Below are 20522 nucleotides of genomic sequence, written 5' to 3'. Positions count from 1 at the left end.
TCATACACAGATAACTGAGCTGCTGTCACTCCACTTCCATCACTGGACGAAATCCATCACACCCGGTGCACACGCAGAGCCAAAAACATTATCAAATATCATATTATTTACCCACGCAGTAAAAATATTCTGAAAACATGCAGTGAAAATTTCAACTCTACAGAGTGATGATTACACGCCAGTCTGCATGAGGTCTTGGGAGTTCTGCTGGCAGATGGTATTTTCTCCGGAGTGGTACCACAGTTGGGGAAGTAACGTTAACATTCCCATGTTGGCTCCATCCATCCATTGTTTAATAATTATTTTTCAACTAAACACGGTTTTATAGTTTCATCGATGTTGTTGATTGAGGACACGTTGGCAACATGTACCCTTCTGTTTGATCTTGTCGAGTAGCTACATGCTAACAGTTCAGAAGTTCGACATCCTTCCATTGAGTGAAGATGCACCTAAATAACATGTTAACTAGGTATTTTTTTTCTGAATACTGCTGAGATAAGAATACATGCTGCCTGTCTTATGGCAAAGTTTTATCAACCAAATTATTGTTTATTAGTATGCTAATCGCTAATTAGCTTCCACGCTAGGTGAACTTTGGGAAGAAGTTAGTAAAGTTACCTCTGTGTCTATTAAGTGAACTCTCCTGGTTTATACTGTTTTTAAGCCAAATGCCAAAGGAATATGCTGATTTAGATTTCATAGTTTCACACCTTATTTAGTGAGTAGTGTGTATTTTACGTTTAATATAAGTTACAGTGAGCTATAGTTTATATTATGTATTAAACTTGGAACACAGTAAAATTATTCTTTATTATTGAGCTCAGATGGGTTTAACTGTGGTTGTTAGTCTGAGGGAGTTATTACTGACTTTGCACTTATTAGCCTCAAATCAGCAGTTTATCTGATATTCTCCTGTTAACTTTGAGGAAGACTTCAGATGAAGATGGACTGCTTGTTCTCTATGGTTACTGGAGAGGAATTGACGGCTGCTCATACAACCTCCTGGACAACTTTCAGTCATTTAGATTAGATTAGATTCACTTTATTGATCCAACATCAGGGAAATTCACGTGTTACAGTAGCAAGAAAAAGTCATACAGATAACAAATAAAAACTAGACAAACGAAAGATTAAATACAGAGGGCTATTTGCATTATCTACCTTGAAAAGTATAGAAATATTGCCTTATTGAGAGGCTTGGAAAAATTGCACATAACAGGTAGACTCTGTGTTTATATATATATATATATATATATATATATATATATATATATATATATATTAAAAAAAACACAGTTTTTATATCGCCAATAGTCAGCTGGAGCCTATCCCACCTGACTATGGGCGAAAGGCGGGGTACACCCTGGACAAGTTGCCAGGTCATCACAGGGCTGACATGTAGACACAGACAACCATTCACACTCACATTCACACCTACGGTCAATTTAGAGCCACCAGTTAACCTAACCTGCATGTCTTTGGACTGTGGGGGAAACCGGAGCACCCGGAGGAAACCCACGCGGACACAGAGAGAACATGCAACAAACTCCACACAGAAAGGCCCTCGTCGGCCGCGGGGCTCGAACCCGGACCTTCTTGCTGTGAGGCGACAGCGCTAACCTCTACACCACCGTGCCGCCATAATATATATATATATATATATATATATATATATATATATATATATATATATATATATATATATATATATATATATATAATATTAAAAAATGTAAAAAATAATTTAAGACCTATATTATTGCACATAATAATTTCATCGAAGAGGTAGTAGTGGTGAAGTAGTGCAAATAAAACCGACAAACAGGTTATTGGTGCTACATTACAAGTTGTGGGTGTTATACAGTCTGACAGCAGTAGGTATGAATGACCTGCAGTATCTCTCCTTCTTACACCATGGGTGCAGCAGTCTACTACTAAAAGAGCTGCTTAAAGCCCCCACAGCCTCATGTAGGGGGTGAGAGGGGTTATCCATGATTGATGTCAGCTTGGTTAACATCCTCCTCTCACCTACCTCCTCAATAGAGTCCAGAGGACAGTTCAAAACTGAGCCAGCCCTTCTGACCAGTTTATTAAGTTTCTTCCTGTCCCTCTCTGAACTTCCACAGCCCCAGCAGACCACAGCATAGAAAATCGCTGATGCCACCACAGAATCATAAAAAGTCCTAAGCAGTGTCATGCACACACCAAAAGACCTCAGTCTTCTTAACAGGTGGAGACGACTTTGGCCCTTCTTGTACAGGGCATCTGTGTTGTTTGTCCAGTCCAGTTTGTTGTTGAGGTGAACACCCAGGTATTTGTACTCCTCCACGATCTCAATGTCCAAATCCTGGATGTTCACTGGTGCAATTTGAGGAGCCGTCCTTCTGAAATCGATCACCACCTCCTTTGTCTTGCTGGCATTGATGCGCAGGTGGTTCAGTTCGCACCAGGTGACAAAGTTGTTGATGACCTCTCTGTATTCTAGATCGTCCCCCTCTGACACACGTCCAACGATGGCTGTATCATCAGAGAACTTCTGGAGGTGGCAGCTGTCCGTGTTGTAGCTGAAGTCAGATATGTAAAGTGTAAAGAGGAAAGGAGAGAGCACTGTACCCTGTGGAGCCCCCATGCTGCAGACTACCACATCAGACACACAGTTGCAGAGCCTCACATACTGCGGCCTGTTAATGAGGTAGTCGATGATCCATGCAGCCAGGTGGCAGTTGACACCAGCTCCCTCCAGCTTCCCTCTAAGCAGTGATGGCTGGATTGTGTTGAAAGCACTGGAGAAGTCAAAGAACATGACTCTCACAGTGCTCCTAGTGCCCTCTAGGTGTAAAAGTGGCCGGTGTAGCAGGTAGATGACAGCATCATCTACACCAATGCCCGGTCGGTATGTGAACTGCAGGGGGTCCATCTCGCTGTTCACCAGGTGTCAGAGGTGGGAGAGAACAATCCTCTCCATGATCTTCATCAGGTGAGATGTTAAAGCTACTGGCCTAAAGTGGTTGAGCTCCCTGGGGTGCGCAGTCTTGGGAACTGGAACCACACATGATGTTTTCCACAGAAGTGGAACTCTCTCCAGACTGAGGCTCAGGTTGAAAATGTACAGAAGTATCCCATAGAGATGATTTCCCATCCATCAGCCACCAGCCGCTTATCCTGTTCTACAGGGTCGCAGGCAAGCCGGAGCTTATCCCAGCTGACTATGGGCGAGAGGTGGGGTACACCCTGGACAAGTCACCAGGTTATCGCAGGGCTGACACATAGAGACAAACAACCATTCACACTCACGCCTACGGTTAATTTAGAGCCACCAGTTAACCTAATCTTCATGTCTTTGGACTGGGGGGGAAACCAGAGCACCCGGAGGAAACCCATGCAGACACAGGGAGAACATACAAACTCCACACAGAAAGGCCCTCACCAGCCGCTGGGCTCGAACCCAGGACCTTCTTGCTGTGAGGCGACAGTGCTAACCACTACACCACCATGCCACCCCAGTCATTTCCCAGTTAAATATAATTAAAGGACCCTTTGGACTCCTACTAAAAGAGACACTTAATTTTTTTTAAAGTCTTTCTGTTCTACTACTTCATGGACTCAGAAGAAACTATTTTGTTTTTAGAGCAATATGTGTAACTAGTTGTTTTCATCAGTAGGATTGCTGCGTGTATGGTGCAGGAAGGATGGCACATCTACACAGGACTTGCTCTCACTCCAGTTTTCAGTTTATTCTGGTACAAAATCAGCAACATGCAAACATCAGTGTTGTGCAACTGCATATGCATTCAAGTCTCCAGCAAGGGAGCATTTTTCTTTGCTGGGGTAAGTACGGTGTGCCAAGAGGAACACTAGCTATACAGTTGCAGTAGTAACCCACCAGGTGGCTCCAGAACTATATAAATATGTAAGTAGCACATCTATTTTGCAGACATTCATAAGAGGTTATTTCTAACTATGTTACATATGATACAGTTCCAGTTTGAACTTATAAATTAATTATAACCTAAAATTATTATTAAGGCAATTATTTGAAGGTACTGATTTGTTTCCAAACCAGGGTTTAACATGTTTAGCATCTATATCTATCTCTATAGGTATAGAGCACTATACGCTCTAAAATCTTTGCCTTCAATTTAAATGGAGGAAATACAGAAGCTGACATGTAGGCTATGCATGTGCAAAATATATGCTATAGATATAGCAGCATAGATATAATTTCTTAATTTTGCTCTGAGTGCACCAGAATGATGCATTTGACTTAAAAATGTACAAATTTTCTGCTGAGGGAGCATGCCCCTGAACCCCTCTAGCATGTCCCTGGACTGAGGTCCTACTCACCATAGTCTCTCAAAATTCTGTGGGAAACACTGGGGACGATAATTTAGTTGATTGATAGCATGATGGATTTGTTAATCATGACTCAACTATATAAACTTTGCCTTGTTGTTCACAGAAATAAAGCGAACTGCAATAAGAGCAGACCAATAGTTGGTAAGTAGGCTAAGGTTATGGAACAACATTAGATGCTAGCCACACTTCACCCATTTGCAGCAACTATCATAAGCTAGTGCCAGAGATGGTTGATAAAGGATCTTTGCTAGCACTAGCAGCTAACCTGTTACTTTTCTGTCTTCGTACTGTAGGAGCTAAGTAATATTAACTTTGAAGTAATGTTTCTATTTTATATAAAAACATCACGGGGCGGCACGGTGGTGTAGTGGTTAGCGCTGTCGCCTCACAGCAAGAAGGTCCGGGTTCGAGCCCCGTGGCCAGCGAGGGCCTTTCTGTGTGGAGTTTGCATGTTCTCCCCGTGTCCGCGTGGGTTTCCTCCGGGTGCTCCAGTTTCCCCCACAGTCCAAAGACATGCAGGTTAGGTTAATTGATGACTCTAAATTGACCGTAGGTGTGAGTGTGAATGGTTGTCTGTGTCTATGTGTCAGCCCTGTGATGACCTGGCGACTTGTCCAGGGTGTACCCCGCCTTTCGCCCGTAGTCAGCTGGGATAGGCTCCAGCTTGCCTGCGACCCTGTAGAACAGGATAAAGCGGCTAGAGATAATGAGATGAGATGAGATAAAAACATCACTTCTGAAGCACATTAATAGGTAACTCTTTGTTCACCTGTTTGTTTGGGGAGGGGGGTTCTTGGTGGGTTTTTTTTTTCTCTTGGTTTATTTTAACAGAATATACTGCTGCATGTTTTGTTTGGCAGGGAGCAGATGTAAGTTAGACTGTCTGACCTAACATTTGATGCCATCATGAAAGAAGGTTAGTTAGTTAGTACATCAGGATAAAACAATATCACAACTTTTTACTTGGTTAATACACCAAATTCATCATAAAACCATTCCTTTTGAACTACCCAAGTTAATAATTGTTTCTGCTGTGCCTTAAAATGGATGAGAATGACCTATTGACTTCAGCTTCAACTCGTCAGTATTTTGTGAAGGCATGAGGCAATGGAAATGCATGGCCTTTCAAATTTTGTAACAATTTCTATAATATTCTTTTTCCTTTTACTTCAGTGTGCCTAAAATTTAACATACCAGAAGGCAGACAGTCTTGATATGAAGGTGTATGACCAGTCTGACACAGAAGTTGATGCAAAGGTTTTTGAAGAAACAGTGAAGGAGTCACCTGGAACCTTCTGAGTCATGTTGAGCAATAAAGAACTTGGTAATCACTGACCATTCACAAATGTGTTCATATTAAACTTAAAGGTTGGGATGGGAGCATTAACAGGTTCCATTTAATATGCTTCTGTTTTGTTCATATTCCTTAATGCACAGGTGCTTCTCCACCGTCATCATTCTTAGCAGCATCTGAAGATACTATCATCATTCTGAACTTCACAATGTGTGACCCTCCTGAAGAAGCAGCTGCTACCAAAGGAAGTTGCCCTAAAAGGCCATGCCACATAAACTATGAGGCAAAAGCGGTGGATAGTGGACATTGTTAAGTCTAATCTGGATATTGTTCCATTTCATGGGGAGTTTTTATGTAATCATTTTCCAGTCTTGTGTATGGTTTAAAATTTTCTGACTGCATATTTTATTTCAATTTAAGTTGATTGAAAAAATCCTAACAACAAAGCCCGGCGGTGAACACATCATGCAAGAGTATGCAAAAACCAAATCTCTGACAGATGCCACCAGAAGACAGATGATGAACATACTTGCTGCTGAGATAACAGAAACACATGGGTTAGAATAATACATGGAGACTAGAAAGAAAAATTGTTAGTATTGGATTGTTTTTAATTGTGTTGTCCAATGCCAACTGAGTGACTGTCATCATTGAATTCATACATTAGGACATCTCCCCCCACCAAAAAAAAATGTTAGGGTGATGTATGCACAGGGGATAGTTGCTCTGTTTCCATATCTGGAAGACCAATATTCACAACATGGATATGGAAGTAAAATGGTCCTTACAACATTAAACACATACAGTAATTGCCCTTAGAAATGTTGATGGCATAGTCAGTCTGCATGTATTTATTTACATAGGAACATTTACTATGATCCAGAGAGCGGTTTGGGATACCTTGCATGGCGGGTGAAGACCATTCAAAGAAAAACTGCAGAGGAAAGAGGTGCTTCAGTCAGCAAATCTCCCAAAAGTAAGTTTACTTATCAGTTACATATGATATTGATGAACTGTGTAGGCAGGAGTCAATAAAACTGTGTTTTGTCTTAAGTTGGTGGGCCAGGCCATGGTCGTGCCAGACCCTTCACCGCTGACAAAGTGTTATCTGATGAGGATGTGGAAGCAGCTATTGCTGTTTTGAAACACTCTGCTGATGCAGACACTGTTGGTGAGAAGATGAAAGCTACCTTCATTTATTGTCATTCAGTGGTCAACGATGAAAAGAAAGCAGCAGATGTCTTCTCAGTCTTCCCTCATTTACTGGACACCAAGACTGGTAAGACAACACCATTAGTTGAATCACTGAAATATCCCATGTAGCATGCAATGTCACTCATCACTCCTTTCTATGCACTGTATTTTTGCATTACATGTAGAACAAGATTTCAGACTCCTGTTTGGTGAGGTCACTGCCAACAAATTCTTGGAAAGGTGGCCCACCAATCTCAAAGCAAAAGTTATAAAGGAAAGCCGTGGACTGGTACCCACCACAGAGCTCTTGGATTTAATGCGCAATGCTGAGTCAGCTGCTGAAGTTGAAAATGAGGACTGTTTTTAATGGCTATTGTTGGTTATGTAGGTAATTGTGCCAATTTAATGTATTTGTGGCATAATGTTTGTTGGTCTGTAGGCTGGGACAGTGATACGTCTGCTATTTTGCTGCTGCTACATCTGCTACCGCCATCTGCGCAAGGACGAAAGAGGCCAGGAAAGATGTCTGCATCTCAAGCTGTAGATCACCTCATCAGATTCCTACAGGTATGCTGAACAGTTGTTTAAAATATACTTTCCATCACCTCAATTTCATGCACAGTTTGAGGTGATCTGATCTATTGTCAGGGGTTGGTCACTAAATACTGCTGTTGAATGTGTTTTGTTGTAGGCTGGAACCAGTGTACAGCAGCATCTAGATAGCATCACCCAAAGCAGTCAGCCCTACCTTCTTGCTCAGGGACCCACAAGAAGCAGCATTCATGCCTCCTTCATTGTGATTGACAAACATGCACTTCCATGTAAGGCGACAGGTTCAGTGGGAGCCCTTGACAAACTCTTTAAGGCCCATTATGTCTTTGGTACGTCATACAGTTCTTCTCTGACCAGCTTTTTCACTTTTCTGCAAACAACCATTTACAACATTGATGTTAGGGAAACAAAGGAAACTCTCAGAGTTGCGAACAAGAATGGTGTGTTAGTATCTGTTGAGATCAAACAATGAAGTGTTTTCTTTGCAGAAATGACCATGGTAGACGAAACAGCCTTGTAAAGCACCTTAGGTCTCTGTACTGGCAGGACTCCTTAGCTTAAATGTGGCCAAGTGGGATGCTCACGTTGTTTTGGTAGCTTTTCTGGCTTTAGAAAGCATCTGAACAAGTGTCATACAAGTGGTTCATTTGATTCTGTAGAAGGTGATTTTTCACCTTGTCAAAGTGTTCTTGACACAAGTAATGCCACTGAGGTTGATGTGTCAGCATTATCTTCAGCAGACCTTGTAAATAGTTGTGCAGCTGTAATTTCTGATCTAAAGGCAGCAGGTGTAGGCCAAAGTGTAGTGAATTCTGTAGTGATTTCCATGGAAGAGATTGTTCAAGATATCCAGCAGCATGCTAAAGAAACTGTCATTAAGCATGTATTTAATGATGAAAGAGAAACTGAAATGTGCAAGAAAGTTGAAGCATGTTTTGAGGAGTTAGAGAATCCTTTCACAATTCTTAATTCAAAATACAACAGGGCTCAGCATTAACTTTTAATCTCCCCCTCCACCTCCCCCCCATATTATCACTGCCCCTATTTTGCGAGTACTAATTTTTTCTTTAAGAAAACCATAGAATAATTGTGAATTGCAACATAAAATGATCACACATTTGAGTTGAAATTTGGTTATTGATTAAATTGATTAAGTTTAGTTATTGGTTACTTTTTACTTGTAACGGACAATAACAATTTTATCCAAAATGGTTTTTCCTGCCTTAGTTGATTTTATTTCCATTTCACATGCATGCAGTTGTTGTAAAGTTCAGTGTGTTTGTGTAGAACTCTCTGACTGTAGGTTCATTACTCAATAATGTAGGAATCATAAAATAGAAATCTAATATATAGATTTAGGCACTGCCTAAAAGCGAGCTCCCATCTGTTTCTGGGTTGTAGAATTTTCATATCTCAGAGCCAGACTCATCTCATCATCTCTAGCTGCTTTATCCTGTTCTACAGGGTCGCAGGCAAGCTGGAGCCTATCCCAGCTGACTATGGGCAAAAGGCGGGGTACACCCTGGACAAGTTGCCAGGTCATCACAGGGCTAACACATAGACACAGACAACCATTCACACCTACAGTCAATTTAAAGTCACCAGTTAACCTAACCTGTGGGGGAAACCGGAGCACCCGGAGGAAACCCACGTGGATGGGGGAGAACATGCAAACTCCGCACAGAAAGGCCCTCGCCGGCCACGGGGCTCGAACCCAGACCTTCTTACTTTGAGGCGACAGCGCTAACCACTACACCACCGTGCCGCCCTAGGCGGTGTGTATGACTGGCAATTCGTAAATCTGGCCACTAGGCGGTGTATGACTGGCAGTTACTAACTCTGGCCACTAGGCGGTGTGTATGACCGGCAATTAGTAACTCTGGCCACTAGGTGGTGTGTATGACAGGCAGTTACTAACACTGGCCACTAGGCGGTGTGTATGAATGGCAGTTACTAACACTGGCCACTAGGCGGTGTTTTTGATTGGCAATCACGATAACACTGGCCACTAGGTGGTATGTATGACAGGCAGTTACTAGCACTGGCCACTAGGCGGTGTGTATGACTGGCAATTAGTAACTCTGGCCACTAGGTGGTATTTCTGACTGGCAATTAAGGCCAATTTATGCTGACAACCCAGTCCTCGCAGATAGCGTCGCAGACAGTGTCTGCGTAGCCCCCCCACCTTCGCAGACGCTCTGCGCGCACCTCCCAAAAATTGTGACCACCGCAGAAGCCTCGCAGACAGCGTCGCAGACAAGAGGGCTCTGATTGGTCCACTCTACATCCGCTGTACACGCACTTCCGCTTCCCTACTTTCCCGGTTTGGTTTGTTTTCACGACCGGCATTTTTAAAAACACGAGCGAAGATGGAGCAGCATGAAGAGCGGTTGATTGAGGAAGTACGTACATCTATACGACTCCAGTTCTAGTCATTATAAAAAAAAAAAAGTTTTAGTCATTATAAGTAACCGGAGGATAAACACTCCACTAACCACACCCACCAACTACTCCTAGCGACTTCGCGCCCCCTTGCGTTGTGCCGGTGAATAACATCACGCACGCCTATTACTCCCCGCTCAACGATAAATTACAACTATCTGCGAAAGCCTTGTCGCAAGAGCATGCAGAGGCCTTTACTATAATAACACTGGCCACTAGTCAAGTCAACTTTATTGTCAAATATGCTATACATGCTCGACATACAGCACAGATGAAATTTCAGTCCTCTCTAACCCACGGTGCAAACAGGCAATGCAGTAAATAAAAATAGAATAATTGAAATAAGCAATATAAACAGTATAAACACTCTAGGTAAGAACTAGACATAGACTAAACACTTATACATATATACAGTATAACACACACACATATATATATATATATATATATTGGAGCAAATAAATAGTCAAGGGCACTTGAGGTATAGCAGGTAAACATGAAATAAGCAGTATAAACAATAAACTAATAGCTGTTAAGGTGAGGTAGTGCGGAATAGTGCAAATGAGCAAGATAAAGTGAAATGTGCAGTCCCTGAGTTCAGTGTGTTAATGAACATTGAGAGTGTGTGTGTTGGGGGGGACTGTGAGGGTGACATGTCAGATGCTGAAGGGGGGAGCAGGGGTGTGTGCGAGCAGAATCGGGGGGGGGGGGAGTTGAGCCTCCTGACCGCCTGGTGAAAGAAACTGTCTTTGAGCCTGCTGGTTTTGGCCCGGAGACTCCGCAGTCTCCTCCCCGACGGCAGCAGACTGAAGAGGCTGTGAGATGGGTGGGTGGGGTCACCTGCAATCCTGATGGCTTTGCGGGTGAGGCGGGAGTTATAGATGTCCATTAGAGAAGGGAGAGAGACACCAATGATCCTCTCAGCTGCTCTCACGATGTGCTGCAGAGTCTTGCAGCAGGACACGGTGCAGGTGCCGTACTAGGCGGTGTGTATGACAGGCAGTTACTAACACTGGCCACTAGGCGGTGTGTATGAATGGCAGTTACTAACGCTGGCCACTAGGTGGTGTGTATGACTGGCAATTACTAACGCTGGCCACTAGGCGGTGTGTATGAATGGCAGTTACTAACTCTGGCCACTAGGCGGTGTTTCATCTCATCATCTCTAGCCGCTTTATCCTTCTACAGGGTCGCAGGCAAGCTGGAGCCTATCCCAGCTGACTACGGGCGAAAGGCGGGGTACACACGGGGAGAACATTCACACGGGGAGAACATGCAAACTCCGCACAGAAAGGCCCTCGCCGGCCCCGGGGCTCGAACCCAGGACCTTCTTGCTGTGAGGCGACAGCGCTAACCACTATACCACCGTGCCGCCCTAGGCGGTGTTTTTGATTGGCAATTCCGATAACACTGGCCACTAGGTGGTATGACAGGCAGTTACTAACACTGGCCACTAGGTGGTGTGTATGACTGGCAATTACTAACTGGTCACTAGACGGTGTGTATGACTGGCAATTACTAACTCTGGCCACTAGGCGGTGTGTATGAATGGCAGTTACTAACGCTGGCCACTAGGTGGTGTGTATGACAGGCAGTTACTAACACTGGCCACTAGGCGGTGTGTATGAATGGCAGTTACTAACTCTGGCCACTAGGCGGTGTTTTTGATTGGCAATTACTAACACTGGCCATTAGGTGGTGTGTATGACTGGCAATTACTAACACTGGTATGGTGGAGGCATGCACAGGACCGAAACCATCAGAAAACAACTCTATGGGTTTCTTGATGTATCCAAACTCTATGCCAATGGAGCTCCTCTCCGCTATAACAAAGTTTGTATGAAGAAAAAAAAAAAAAAATAGGGTGCCAAGACTTTTGAACAGTACTGTGTTTGAGAATATTTTATGGGGTTTTTTGTGATATCATCCATCTCTAGGTTTAAAAAAAAGCCCTGCGTCATGACAGACAGGATAATGTTTGAGTTTAAAATGGTTCAGTATATTGGTTGTGTGTGTTTTTATACAGACCTGGCAACCTGTAACTGAATCAGCGCAGCCAGCCTATCTAGACACAGCGCGGGGTTTTGCTTTTTTAGGGTTTTTTTTTAAATAAACCTAGAGGTGGATGATTATTTTTATTTTTTGCACAGGACTGTGTTCCTCTGATAGCAGGAACAAAGCTCCAGCTCTCTCTGCTCTTAATCTGTTCCGTTCTTTCAGGTTTTATCGTGCACGTCACTCTTTGTTGAGTGTTTTTGTTGTTGTTTTTTATGCCCGAGTTGTTTGAAATCAATCTGGGGTTTGTGTCGAATAAGGAAGTGGCTTCACCTGTCAGAAAATCAAACACTTTCGTGAAGGAGCTAACTCAAATGCGAGCAGAAGAAAACAAAACGAGATTCTTAAGCAAAGTTTTCCATCCCCACTTCCGACTTTGTTTTTGTAAAATACATCTTAAATACAATCATGAATTTCTCTGGAGTTTCAAGGCCGAGCTCCTCTCTTATTCTTTAACCATTCATTTCCTCGTTGTTCTTGAAGCATTTGCTTCTATTTGTTAATTTTTTTGATAGCAGGGAGACGGTAATGCCTTTTATCTATTTCTCTGTTTGAACAAGCAAAAATTAACCATGTTGAAGACAGATTAAGCTGCTTGCATGAAAGACGGTGTCTGTCTGACCCCAGCTATAATTATCACGTGTGCGTGACGTCATGCACAAGGGGTCTATAAACAGCACTCATGCCATACTACAACAGTGGGGGTATATAAAATAACTTGCAAAGCAGTAAATGAAACCGAGACTAAGAAAACAGCCAAGACATAATGGCGGATACATGGTGAGAGATGCTTTTAGGAACTGAAATAAAAGCTCAAAAAGCCTCATTTTTGTGGTACTAGTTGGTAATATATGCTCATTCCAACTTGCCCGGTCGGGCATGTCGGGGACATATTCCACCTGCCCGAATGCGTATTTCACTTGCTCCGGGAAATCGGGCAGTCCTTAATGTCGAGCCCTGTACAAGCGATCAAAATTTTTATCAGACAAGTGGGGAAACTGTAGAACCAGTTGAACATGTAATTGGCTCAAGATTTGACACAAGGTGAAATAAAAAGACTGGAACATATGATCAGATAGTTGTTCAAGATAAATTAATGTATATTCCAATTTTATCTACATTGGAGTCAAGATTTAAAAATCAGTATATTGCAGAAATGTTGAAAAGCTCAGCCACTGACTACTCAAGACTCAGAGATATTTGTCAGGGATCTTTAAGACTTGCCCTCTGTTTTCAACTGAAAAGTACACAGTGCAGATCCAAATGTTCTATGATGACTTCAAGGTTGCAAATCCTCTTGGTTCCAAGCGAGGTATTCATAAATTGGGTGCAGTATATTTTACCTTAAGAAATTTCTCTCCAAAATGGAATTATTTTTTGGCCGACATACACCTGTGTGTCTTATTTCATGCACAAGATCTTAAACTGTATGGTTTTAATGAAATTCTTGCTCTTATTGTTCAAGACATTAAAATGTTAGAGAGTGATGGTATTGAGATTCCACTATACGGTGGCCGTGTTCGTGGCAGTGTGGTACAGGTTACTGGAGGTTAATTTAGGCTTGCATAGCTTGTTTGGTCTGGTGGAGTCTTTCAGTGCAAGGTACTGTTGCAGGTTTTGTTTAGCTGAAAAAGATGACTTTCAAACAGAATTCTCTGAAGATTTTTCCAAAATAGTGCTGTGCACCAAAGAGACACACTGCTCACTGTCAAGAAATGGCTCATAATCCATTTCTTCCTTATGTTTTTGGTGTGAAGAGTTCATGCTTATTGAATTCATTGACACACATTTCACACAACTGAGAACTTCTCAGTTGATGGGATGCATGACATTTTGGAAGGGGTGGCCCAGTACGAATTGAAGCTATTGTTTGTGCATTTTAAAGAACATGTTACATTGGGGGAGCTGAATTCAAGAATACAAAGTTTTGATTATGGATTAATGGAGAGAAACAATAGGCCAGTGGCTGTGAATTTAGGTGGAGAGTCTAATGATCTGGGACTGAATGCAGTTCAGTCATGGTGCTTATTGAGGAATGTTCCGCTCATCTTTGGAGATTTGGTAACCTCTACTGACCAACATTGGGGTCTACTTCCTTTATTACTACAAATAGTAAACATTGTATTTTCTCCCATGTTATCTCAAGGTCTGTGTGTATATAGGTCATTCCGTGTGAAATCATCAGATTTTCCAAAATCTTCCCGGGTCACCGACTCGGATTCTCATGATTTTTTTTTTTTTTTACAAGTACCCACATACAGTATATCTGATGAACACATGCAAAATATTTCTGCTTAATTCCAAGTAGTTTTTTAGATATAATTTTTTTAATCAGGGTACCCACAATCCTATTTTACAGTCGCGAATGCATTTTGAGCTGCTTTTCATTTTTAAAAGGCATTATCTCAGCTAAAAATGCAGATATAAAGCTCAAATTTGGAATACACCCTATTTGGGCACCCAAGATACAGCAGTAAATTTCAAAAATGGGATACAGGGCTAATTTTTCATTCTGTAGCATCACAAAAATGGCAGTTTGTCCATTCTCGCAAAAATTACAAAATTTCAAAGAGCTGTACTAAAGAAGGGATTCAATGGATAATCTTCATATTGTAGAATACACATCTGGGGTACTAGTTATATGTGTGTAAAACATTGTGGTCATAACTTGAAGGGTTTTTGAATTATTGACTCTTGAAAATCGAACATGATCGTAGAATGTCAAAAATAGGCCTCCAGTCTCTTTATGATTTGACCATGTGGGCAAGTGCTCAGCCACTTCATAATTTTTTTGTGGAGAGCATACTAATATACCAACTTTGTCAAAAAATTTTTTATCTAGCTCAAATGCCTTCATAGTGAAAAAAAACTTGCAAAGTAGGGTACCGTAACATGGCGCAAACCAATTTTGAACCTGTATTTGCATATTCAGAAAGCAGTATATCAGCTCTGAATGGAAGCATAAAGCTCAAATTTGGTATTTACAATATTTGGCACCCCAAAATAATGGATCAACTTTGAAAGACAGATTACTGAGCTTATTTTTTCTTTCATGGCATCATAAATTTAGCAATTCAGTCATCATCGCAATATTCAATTGATGATATAGAAACAATATGCCTGGTAAAAAGAAAGGGTTTTTATTCTACAATTAGCATAAAATAAACATAACCATCATCAGATTCAATTTGTATAATTACAAAAAACAGCAGAAATACAAAAGTTTTTAACAGTACTTGACAGTACTTAAAATCCTTCAGCTTCAAATCCATATCCAAAACACTGTATGTATTATATGTACAGTACATGTATAATCATGTGTCTAATGGGAAGATTTTTCCAAGAATTTCACAGTAGTTTTCAACTTTTGAATTTCAGGAAAATATCTTTAACTTTTTTTTAAGTCTGTTTCAGCAAGCTTGTATCGCCTGCCACTAGCGTCAGCTATCAGTGGTGCTTCTACAGGGCACATAATATGCTGAAATGGCACCCAGCACTCGTCCTTTTGGTTTTCTGGAGGCCAAGAAAATTTGTTTCCTCTGTGTTCTTTCATAAAGTTAACATTCTGTTCATCATCATTCCTTTGCATGATGTTTCCTATATACCAACTGTTATCATAAATACAAGCAATGTATCTTCCAGGTTGGTAAAGATTAACATCAACAGGCAGAGTGGTTAGCACTGTTGCCTCACAGCAAGAAGGTCCGGGTTCGAGCCCAGCAGCTGGCGAGGGCCTTTCTGTGTGGAGTTTGCATGCTCTCCCCGTGTCCGTGTGGGTTTCCTCCAGGTGCTCTGGTTTCCCCCACAGTCCAAAGGCATGCAGGTTAGGCTAATTGGTGGCTCTAAATTGACCATAGGTGTGAATGTGAGCATGAATGGTTGTCTGGCGACTTGTCCAGGGTGTACCCTCCCTCTCACCCATAGTCAGCTGGGATAGGCTCCAGCTTTCCTGCGACCCTGTAGGACAGGATAAGCAGCTACAGATAATGGATGGGTGGATGGATAGTCCTCTTGCACATTAATGTGTAGAGCTAGCCAGAGAAGTCAAGGCCCTCCATCTTTGCCAATCCTCTGCTAATTGGCGGGCTTGTTGCAGGGTGGTGTTGCAGGCTTCCAGGTCCTTGGCCACAGCATCTAACCACTAGGTGCGAGGGGCTCCTCAGGGGCGTCTCCACCCTGCCTGGTGTGGGTCAAAGTCTAAGAGCGCCCATGTTGGGTGGTCAGGAGGGAGTCGAAGTACATGGCCAAACCATCTTACTCTGCGGGCTGTTGCTAGGCAGGAAGTAGGGGGCTGTTGGGTGCACTCCCATAAATGAGAGTTGGACACATGTTGCTGCCATCTGATGCCCATGATCCTCCGTAGGGCTTTGCTGTCAAATCCATCGAGTCTGGCTGCCAAGGTGGTGTTGAGTGGCTGGGCCTCAGCTCCATATAGGAGGACTGACAGTACAGAGGCATTGTGGATCTCCTCAACAAGATGTGATGGTGCCGCCATAGTGGTTGCCAAAGTGACTGCATAACTGCCAATGCCATTCCTCACCTTTTGTCAATCTCCTGTTTTAGGTCACCTGTGTTTGTGATAGTGGAACTGAGATAATTGAAGGTTGATGCAAAGTTAACGGAGATGTTTGCGATGTGGAGAGATGGAGGGTCAGGGCCAGCTCCAGTGTACATGAGTTCCATCTTGTTCCAGTTAATACGTAGACCTAATTTTTTGGCCTCTTCATTGAACACGCTTAAGGTGTCTCTGAGCTGCTCCAGTGTGTCAGCAAGGAGCGAAGTGTCATCCGCATATTCAAGGTCCACCAGGGTATATTCGCCGAGTGAGACTCCTGGGACCTGTTCACAGACCCTTGTCATCAGATGATGCAGTTGAAGAGGTTTGGAGCGGCGACGCAACCCTGATGTACTCCACTGTTGATGGAGAACCAGTCTGTGCCATTTCCACTGACGCAACTCTCAACATTGTTGTACAGCTGTTGGAAGAGGGTGATAATTTTAGGTGGTGTGCCGAGGATCTTCAGAATCCTCCATAAAGCTGTGTGGTCCACTGTATCAAAGGCAGCCTTGAGGTCTCCAAAGGTGATGTAACGATGCCGGAACTCCCGGACCTTCTCAATGACAAGGCGAAGAGCTGAGATGTAGTCGATGGTGGAGCGGTTGGGCATGAAGTCAGCTTGTTGTGGACGGCATCTGCTTCTGATAGCTGGTAGTGCTCTGGTGAGTAGAATGCGAGTGAAGAGTTTGCCAGGAATGGAGAGAAGTGCGATACCTCGCTGGTTGCTGCACACAAGCTGGTCACCCTTTCTCTTCCAGAAGGGTAGGACGATGCCCCGTCTCCAGTCTTCTGGTAGTCTCTCATGGACCCACATGTGATTGATTTGATTTGGGTGAGCCACTGGATCATATGGTCACTGCTGGCCTTGAGCATCTCTGTTGTTATCTTGCAGATGCCTGGTGCTTTGCTGTTTTTTCAGCTTTCTCAGTGTGCCCTTGACCTCCTCGGAGGTAACTGAGGTGGTAGGATAGTCTGAGTTTGGGTCATTGGTGGCATCGGCGGCCTCGGTGAGTGTGGGGTCCTCAGGGACTGGTGGATGGTTGAAGGGCATGCTGAAGTGTTCCCTCCAGCGATTGATGCAGTCACCTTCCATAGATAGAATGTTCCCAGAAAGGTCCTTTACAAGGAAGCTGCATTGTCTAGGGCCTGCCTTTGCCCTGCATAGGCGGCTATATACTTGGCATTGGTCATTGTGCTGGGCTGAACGCTCAAGGTTGGAAGCTTGCTCAGCCCAGAACTTTTCTCTGTCTTGGCGGATGGCTTTGTTACGCACTCCGTTAAGGTAGCAATACTCAGCCAGATCTCCTTGCAGGCATGCAGCATGGCGCTGGTCAAAGATGTCCAGGGTTTCAAACAAGATCCATGGGTGTCTAGGAGCAGATCCTCAGCCGTTTTATAGACCTCTGTTTTGAAGTGCTCCCAGTCAGAGGGTGTGTCATTTGCCAGAGCAGTGAACTGGTTTGAAATGGGACACCTGAATGATTCCTTAATCATTGGGTCCAAGAGCCATGAGGAGTCGAGACAAGGTACCTTCCTAACGGAGGGATCAACCTTCAGCTTCAGTCTCAGATGGGCTACCAACAGTCTGTGATCAGTATTGCCAAGCTGGGCGCTTCTATAGACATGGCAGTTTGTGACAAACGCCCTCCAGTGTCTTCCCAGAAAAAAAACCCCGCTGCATCCAGAAAATAGGACCGGTACTTCCTAGTTGGTGTATGCGCTATGAAGTTAAGCACAAATTTTGTTTTTTTTTGTTTTCTTCCAAGAAACAGCTCAAGTCATTTTAAAAATATCACCAAAATGCTGGCCAAAAAACTCCAGAATCGTTTGGTGATCTTCAACAACTTTTACTCGGTTAGACGTTGGTCCAGGAAAAATGGTGTCTTTTTAGAAATGATAAAAGCAGGTTCTGGAATTGCTATGGCAATGCAAGTGCCCAGTAGCGTTCAGATTATGAAAGTGAATTGGGCTAAACACAATGGGTTTGTTTACTGCCCACATCTGGTTATTTGTGGCAAAGTTGAATCTGAAATGCCTCTTTATTACCAGATTGAGTCAGTTCTGATAATACATTAGAAACTGTTGCTGCTCACTTTGCCTTTATGCACAGTAACTTTTCCAGAACATTTCCATGCATATGAAGTGACCAGGACAAAGCAAGAGTTTGTTGTCTTTCATGTCGACAATCTGCATTATCCTAGGCCTTTTGACATACATATGTCATATGGAGTGAATAACACAGCTCTCTTTTGTTGTCCCATATTGCTTTCTCTGGTGTAATGTTAATTAATTGACATTGAAATGACAAATTTAATAATACATGCTGTTACAGTAACCTTATGTTTTGTGTTTATTTCCATTTGATAGGTTAGATCACGGGCGGCATGGTGGTGTAGTGGTTAGCGCTGTCGCCTCACAGCAAGAATGACCGGGTTCGAGCCCCGTGGCTGGCGAGGGCCTTTCTGTGTGGAGTTTGCATGTTCTCCCCGTGTCCGCGTGGGTTTCCCCCACAGTCCAAAGACATGCAGGTTAGGTTAACTGGTGACTCTAAATTGACCGTAAGTGTGAATGTGAGTGTGAATGGTTGTCTGTGTCTATGTGTCAGCCCTGTGATGACCTGGCGACTTGTCCAGGGTGTACCCCGCCTTTCGCCTGTAGTCAGCTGGGATAGGCTCCAGCTCGCCTGCGACCCTGTAGAACAGGATAAAGCGGCTAGAGATAATGAGATGAGATGAGGTTAGATCACAGCAATTCAGTAATATAGCATCATAGTGAAATAGCATCATATGACCTAGATGTAAAAAAAAAACACTGTAGAGAAATAAAAATTAAATATTACACGTTAGTGTCATTTTTAAACTAAATTTGAAGTAAAATTAGCTCTATAAAGTGTAATCGTATTACTCCGAACAGTGTGAACAAACCAGTGTTAAATATTTTTATTTGAATATTTTAACACCTATTGTTAATTTTGGGGGTGGCATGGTGGTGTAGTGGTTAGCACTGTCTCCTCACAGCAAGAAGGTCCTGGGTTCGAGCCCAGTGGCCAACAAGAGCCTTTCTGTGTGGAGTTTGCGTGCTCTCCCCATGTCCGCGTGGGTTTCCTCTGGGTGCTCCGGTTTCCCCCACAGTCCAAAGGCATGTAGGTTAGGCTAATTGGTGGCTCTAAATTGACCGTAGGTGTGAAATGTGAGTGTGAATGGTTGTTTGTCTCTGTGTCAGCCCTCCGATGACCTGGCGACTTGTCCAGGGTGTACCCTGCCTCTCGCCCATAGTCAGCTGGGATAGGCTCCAGCTTGACTGCGACCCTGTAGGACAGGATAAGTGGCTACAGATAATGGATGGATGGATGGAAGTTGACACTGACCATATAGTAAATTTTACTCTAATTTCAAGTGGGACCAAGTGTTATCTGAAACGGAGTTAAATTCAACTTTCTAGGAGTTAAATTGCCACTCTGTTTTTTACTTTGCATCCTGGACATGGACTCTTTACCCCTCTGCCATCTGGTAAGTGCTACAGAACTCTGTTCGCCCTCACAACCCGGCTGAGTAATAGTTTTTACCCCATAGCCATCACACTACTCAGCTCCTAGCATTCACTGCCCTGCCCCCCACTAATCCACAGGTCTGAACAGCATATCTCCACGAGGTCACGTGATTTTGTTTATCCGCCATTTTGGACGGCAAGGTCGCGCATAGAACTTAGACGAACCCATTCTAATTATCAAGTGTGTGGGAGTAGGTCTTTCGAGAATGGTTATATCTTGTTCAGCAATTGGTTGTACCAATAGACAGGGCCAAAAGGAGGGCCTGTCATTTTATAGATTCCCCGCAGACGAGGAGAGATGCGCAAAATGGGTGTCCACTGTGCGAAGAGAAAACTGGAACCCCAGTTCTACCAGCCGAATTTGTAAACACTTCATATCAGGTAGGTGTAATCTTCTAATTCAATACTCCTAGTACATCTGTTAAGTTGATTTTCAGATTGAATGATAACTGCATACTTAGAAACTAGACAGTCTCTAACGTTTAAAATGGCTATGCCTAGCCCTACTACCCTGGCCTAGTC

General features: G+C 43.1%; 1 pseudogene; it reads right to left on the bottom strand.

The window, feature by feature from the left end:
- LOC132886282 (axonemal dynein light intermediate polypeptide 1-like) overlaps positions 1-16388 on the bottom strand; it is a 42760-nt pseudogene extending 26372 nt beyond the window's left edge.
- Between the last annotated feature and the right edge of the window lie 4134 nt (positions 16389-20522).

The sequence above is a fragment of the Neoarius graeffei genome, chromosome 5, assembly GCF_027579695.1.
Source record: "Neoarius graeffei isolate fNeoGra1 chromosome 5, fNeoGra1.pri, whole genome shotgun sequence".
In the NCBI taxonomy this organism is placed as follows: domain Eukaryota; kingdom Metazoa; phylum Chordata; class Actinopteri; order Siluriformes; family Ariidae; genus Neoarius; species Neoarius graeffei.
Note: the sequence above shows the minus strand (reverse complement) of the source record. Positions and strands in the feature narration are given on the sequence as shown.